The 7,122-nt window shown below is 36.2% G+C and overlaps 1 pseudogene; it reads right to left on the bottom strand.

Annotated features, from left to right (window-relative positions):
• Window positions 1-1,382: 1,382 nt before the first annotated feature.
• On the bottom strand, window positions 1,383-2,030 carry LOC103744728 (annotated as a pseudogene).
• Between the last annotated feature and the right edge of the window lie 5,092 nt (window positions 2,031-7,122).

Genomic DNA, 7,122 nt, shown 5'->3' with positions numbered 1-7,122 from the left:
ATGTCATAACTAGGACCCCCAAAATGGTGCTGATATTTAGAGGTCTGTCCTCATTTCTTTCACCTGATTTATCTGATTTCCCAGAATTATTCCACTGTTACTCCTGCTATAAACTAGCCACACTATTTCTTCCTACCTGTAAATTGTCAATTATTTTTGTCCCCATCCAAAGTTGGCAATGAACTAAAGTGTTCACGGGTACACATGAATCAAAAGTATCTCACCCACTTACTTTCTGGTCACTCTAAGTGAATTTTCAGTGCAGGAGCAGCACATTTATTGTCATAAACCAATATGTATGGAATTCATTTATGAGAACAAATATAAGGTTTTTCTTTTCTGTGAACTGGCCATGGCAACCCTTTCATGAGCTTAAAGCTCTAAATTGAAGCAATGATGTTTATGTGACAAAATTACACTATGTGGGATGATAAATACTTGGTCATGTAACTTAATAGTGCCTTTGAATCTGCTTCAGGCCAACTCATTGTAGGAGTAGACTTACATTGTTTTGTTGCATTTATTGTTGGAAACTGTGACTTCCAAATAATGAGCAATCCAGTGCATGGTCAGTATAGAATCAATTGTAAGACCTCTTGTTCTTATAAAGACCCACAAATATCTTAGCACTTATTTTTTAAACAACAGTATGGCTCTGCCTACAAGCTGCAAGGATTTTGCCAGGAAATTGATACTCTTCCATACCTCTTGGGCCTTTCCAAGGAATCTACCCTTGTCCCTACCTATTGCAATTATCTAGATTTAACTTGATTTTTTTGTATATAAAACCCAACTATAAGAGAGGATGGTACTGAAGCATGGACTATGTGTAAAAACTCATTAAATGAATTGGACTGTAATTGACCAAATAGCCTGAGTCAGTACTCGGTATTCACAAGAAGCTGTGTTGCTGCACAGGCCTGAGTCAGTACTCGGTATTCACAAGAAGCTGTGTTGTGGCAGGAGAAAAACAGGAACATAAACTGGAAAACTGGGAAAAGGAGTAACTACTCATCTCCTGTTTCAAACTTGTGTTTCTTTACCTACAAACAATTTGCTCTATTGGTTGAATTTAAACAATAAATTACTTACCTCAAATGTGTTGTTTAATTTTTAAAAATGCTGTTGTCACATCAACCTCAAAGGCAATAGCTCTTTATTTTAAAACCATCTTAAACTTTAAAACAAAAATAAAAGAAATAAAAAACAGCAAAAATGATGGAAAAAACATAAAATTTAATGAAATACGTTGTAATTTTTACTACCACAGTAAGCCTATAGTTTTAGTTGAATTCACATGTTAAACGATTATCCTTTAAAAATAAAACAATTTACACTGGAAATTCTACAGACAAGACTAAAATGGTACCCATCCTATTAATTTACTTGGTTTCCAGAAAAAGAATATTCCTTATTACGGCAGAAACCTGGTATGGTTTCAGATACCGACTCTTCAGCTTTGACATAGCTGCTTTCATATCTTTGTTTCTTTGAGTACAGATAGCTGGGTTTAAAATGGGAGTAAAGATGGTGTAGAACACAGCCAGGATCTTGTCAATGGAATAGCTGCTGAAGGGCCACACATAGATGAAGATGCACAGTCCAAAGAACTTGACCATGGTGATGTGAGCAGTTAGGGTGGACCCGGCCTTGGCCACGCTTGAGGAGGAGCAATTCTGGACTGTAATGAAAATCACGGTGTTGGAGACAACCAAGAGGAGGAAGGAACTCAGGGTGAGATGGCACTGTCTGTAACTATTAATAAGCGGACAACGTAAGTGTTTATGCAAGCTAGCTTGGTCACCAGTGGAAGATCACAGAAAAAACTGTCCACCAGGTTAGGACCACAGAATGGCAAGTTAACAGTCACCTCCAACTGGCTAGTGATGTTGATGAAGCCCACACACCAGGAGATGATGACGAGAATGATACACACATGGCAACTCATGATGGTCATGTAGCAGAGGCTTGCATATCGCAACACCTTTGTCTCCCTTTTCAGAAATCTCAACTCTTAGACTCCCTGTCATATAGGATTCCTGCAGGCAGGATAGGAATTGAGACCAGTGAAATCTACTTGCAGAAGGTTGCAGAAGGCATTTGTGAGCAGAGACTTTATATAGAACATATAATCCAGTTATCCAAGAACATCACCATAGCAATCAACCGCTGACAGCTCCTCCACACTCCTACTGAAAGGACTTCTTCCAGTTCCACTAGGTTTTGAGGATGCTTCAGAAACACTGAATCCCACCTTTCGTGGAGAAAATCCTTGGGTACACCAAGAACTAAGTTTCTTAAGCGTCTACAATGAAAGCACTAGACATATGCACTCTAAATTTATTTCCTATATAAATCCTCTTTTATTAGTTTCTAATTTTATAAGTACTGAAGTGACCCTGAGCTATTATGGTTATCATTGGTTTCCCTAAATATAGTTTTCCAGGATTATTGATCTCTTGTTCACTCAAGTGAGTTGATGAATTCAATGCCCTTCTCAATAGCACATTACATATTAGATGAAATTGACTATTTTAGTCTCAGTACATTCATTCTATATTATTGAAAGCAAAGCTATTGTAATAAACAATGATACGTTGAAAATCACAATTCTATGATTGGGTATCTATGAGACACTGAGCCAGTGTTTTAATATTTTAGGGCTCATCATCCTTAAATATTAAATACTTAGCAGATTACTCCAGAAAACAAAAGCACCAGAAGTATTTCAATTGATTATTTATGTAAGAATTCTGTAATATCTAAGAATTTGTAATTAATCCTAATGAAATGGTGTGTCATCTAAAATTAGAAGAAAATTTATAATCTAATAATTTTCCATGATCTGCTCTGACTCATGCTAGAATGAATTTCCAGTTCCATACACCCCTATAAGACCAGTTTTCATTTTCTGTAGTATATTAAGGTGAACTAATGATGCATTGTTGAGCAGAGTGGTCACCAAGAACTGCAGGGTTTTTTTTTTGTCTTTTTGAGACAGGGTCTCCCTGTAGCCCCAGCTGTCCTGGAACTCACTATGTAGACCAGGCTAACCTTGAACTCACAGAGCTCTACCTGCCTCTGCCTCCCAAGTGCTGGGATTATAGGCGTGCACCACCATGCCTAGATCAGTTTTAAAATTTTAATAAATCCTTCTCCATCTCTTCATATAGTCTATGAAATCAGACATACCACTATGGTGATTAAGTTATAAACTTTACATTTCAAAAGAAAAAGAAATAGATTCAGTGTCGGCGGCCACAAAGAGCTGCTTTCAAGGAGGTGAGAGATAGTTGGCTGTGGGAATTCTAAAAAGCTGGGGGGAGAACTTGCAACAATCAAGCATCTGAAATAAGGAAAAAGGGTATTAAAAAGTTTTACGATGTTTCAAAATGAACATTCTGGTTCAGAATTTTTCAAAACAGCTAGCCTACCTATAATTATGCTACTTCTGTTCACACTAATGATTAATTATATGATCACAAATAACTTTCAGAAGTTACTATAGACATTGCATAATCGTATGATTTAGACATTAAAGCCAATCATATGTCAATGCAAGTGACAAGAAATCCAAAGGAATGCTCTGAATTACAGCTTTCTGTGTAGAAAGTTACTTACACATCATAGGAAAATACAGCTTCCCATTTTAATCTCATTTTATACATCCAGAAAAGTGCATTGTTTCCATCCTTAGTTTTATAATCACCTACCAAGTATAACACAATTCTGCAGAAACCATTGGTTGGCTGACAACAACTGGGAACCCATGCCTTTCCCAACTTCAATTGTCACCCTTCACACTTTGGAGCATCAATATTTTCAGCACAGAGCTATAAGAGAAACCAATGCAATGATTAGAAGCTAGTTGCCAATTGCCATCACTGGAGTTTAGTGACCAAGAGACCCAGAGGAGATTTGGGGTCAGAGAAATTGCCTTCATTAGGGATAACTACATGAGAGTTTTCTTGTCTCACAAGATATATAGTGAAATAACTTGAGAATTTTACAACTGGACCAAGAGCCAGGACAAATAAAAATGTGTTATCTTGTTAGAGAACATTTAGCATGGAAAGGAAAACAATGAGTAATTTTGTCATTTTGTCCATTATGCTTCAGGAGAGCTTTTGGGAAGAACTAGGGAGAGTCTCAACAACTGAGAAGCCATCTGCCTTTGCAAACTAAGGAGACCAGAAAATACCTTGCATTTTAACATCTTAGAAGAGCCATATGTTGATCTCTATAGCAAGAATTCTATGTTAGGGTTGTAAGAGCTGTTTCACAATAGAAATATTGCATCCTACACAGTACTTCTAAAAGGAATATATGTGTGTGTTTTCCTCATGGGGTGACATGACAAAACTAGTCACCCTACATAGGATGCCAACAGTAAGCCAAAAAAGAGTCTGCCACAGTTTAGATTAATGAACCAGTGAGTGTATTAGAGTTACTTACACGAGCATGGGCAGCACAAAGGGCGTTGTACCACTGAGAAGCCTACACTAGCATGGTAAGACTCATGAATGCTGCATTTCTGGAGCTCACTGCTCAACTTGCAGGTACCTGTTCATCCAGTTAAACGTTCTCCATCCCAGAAATTGTTATAAATAATCTTGGAGAGTCTTTGTGAATTTTATAAGTTTCAAAAGCTTTCTGAGCCATGTATGTTTTATTTGTTTCTTGAAACTCCCTCCTCCCTCTATGAGGGAGGGTTTAAATTCAGAGGATATAGCTACGCAATAACATAGTAAATTTTTTTGTACTTAGTTCATGATCTTAGGAAAATATGTCAAATGAAGCTCAGATTTTTGTCACCTATAAGATATTCTTCATTCAAGAATGGACTAAGTTACAAAATATATTTTTGATCCTTGTGTGGTTAACAATCAACCAGTGCCTTAAATCTAAAGATAATGTCATCAATAGAGATATATACCATGGATAGGAAAACAATGAGTTATTTTGTCAGCTTATCTGTTGTGCTTTGGGAGAGCTTTAGGGAAGCACTAGGGAAATTCTCAACAATTGAGAAGTCATTGAAGCACTAATTGTTTGACCTTGGTTGTACTGACTGCGATAGACCCATCCTCTAACACCTTGCTTAACCTTCTTCCAACTCAACCACTCAGTGCCTACCATAGGGATGAGCTTTGTGATTTATGATGATTCTTTATCTCTTTCCAGTTCCATCTTCAATATCCTTTCTTGATATCTATTTTTTCCTACTCCCTTTTTCAGGCAATCCTAAAAAGTCTATAATTTTTTATTGTTTTTCTAGTTGTGTGAAGAATGCCATTGGAATTTTGATAAGGATTGCACTGAATTTGTAAATTATTTTTGGTAATATAGCCATTCACACAATGCTAACTCTGCCAATCTATCATCTGATAACTTCTTTAATGCCTTTCATTTCAATTTTTTCTTTCAATTTCTTATAGTTTTTATTGTCGGATCTTTCACATCCTTTGTATATTTAATTCCTAGATTATTAATTTAACTCCTAAATTATTCTGAATGGCATGTTTTTCCTACTTTCTTTCTCTGCAAGTTCACTATACATATACACAAAAACTGCTAAGTTTTTAATGTAGATTTTGTAACCTGAAAATATATTGAAAGTGTTTATTAAATCTAATTTCTGGTAGAATCTGCAGGCTATTCTAGCTGCAGAAATATGCCATCTTCCAATAGATATAATTTCACTTCTTTTCTTACTTTTATTCCTTTTATACTTTTCCCTTACAAGACTTCAAGTACAATATTGAATAAGAATGGAGATAATGGCCACCCCTGTCTCATCCAGATTTTAGTGGACATGTTTTCAAACTTTTCCTGTTTAGTATATATTAGGGACTATAGATTCGTCTCTCATATATATACAGATGTGTGTGTGTTTGTGTGTGTGTGTTTTGTCTATTCCTAGTGTGTATGTGTGTGTGTGTGTGTGTGTTTCTCTCTATTCCTAATTTCCCCAGGACTCTTATGATGGGGACATATGGAAAGACAAATGACCATGAATACCCAAATCAATCAAAAGTTGAAAGAACACTGCTGGAGGAATCACAGTACCTGATCCCAAATTATGCTGCAGTGACTGTGATAAAATACAGCCCCGTACTGGTACAAAAACAGACATGTAACTTAATGGAACAGTATAGCAGACCTAAAAATAAACCAATACAGTGACACACATAATTTTTGAAAAATGATTCAAGACACTATACTGATGGCAAGAAAGCTTGTTCAACAACTGTTCTGGCAAAACTGGATATCTGCATAAAAATGGATGTAGATTCACGTCTCTCACCCTGGACAAAAACATCTATCAAAACTGAATCAAAGACCTTAATTTAAAATGTGAAACACTGAAACTGCTAAAGAAAAACAGAGGGAATGCACTTTAAATTACAGGAATATGCTAGAACTTTCTGAACAGGTCCCCCAAAGTTGCACAAGTATTCCAAGAATCAACAAATGGGACTACCTGAAGGTAAAATGGTTTTTCACAGGGTCTAAAGAGATGCTCGGTTTTATGAGCACGGGGTGCTATTGTCCTGGTTCCTAATATGTTCTCTCCGTATTTATGTGAAATCAGTAATTCAGCATTTTTTAGTTTATGTTATGTTTTTTGCCCAGCAGTCATGTTTTCATATAATTCGAAGTCTTTGTTATCATTGCTATATTACAATCCCTTTATCAACATGCTATAATGTATTTGTTAATTCTGTTTTCATTTAATACATAGCTTGATAACAATTCACTTGTACAAATAATAGAACTGCTGTAAACATTTTGTATGTCTCTAAGGAGGAAAATTCACCATATATTGTGCACATAACTTGGAGAGCACAGTAGAATTAGTAAGTGAGAGAATACACATATTGTGCATATGAAAGAATATTTACACACATAGTTGAACATATATTTTCAAATATATATATACATATATATGTTTGTGTTCAACCATTTTAGTTGCAGTTTTCCAAATGTTCATAAAAATGTATGTATTGCTATAGCACAGCTCTCCGCATCGGGACTCCCTAAGCGACAGTCACCCTTCCATCCCCAGCCTTGCCGTTCTATACTCCTAGTATGGGCCCTGCGCCATTCCTAGTCTCGGGG

This window comes from Nannospalax galili, unplaced genomic scaffold, assembly GCF_000622305.1.
Source record: "Nannospalax galili isolate Female #2095 unplaced genomic scaffold, S.galili_v1.0 scaffold1423, whole genome shotgun sequence".
NCBI classification, from domain to species: Eukaryota; Metazoa; Chordata; class Mammalia; order Rodentia; family Spalacidae; genus Nannospalax; species Nannospalax galili.
This window is presented reverse-complemented; position numbering and strand designations above follow the sequence as displayed.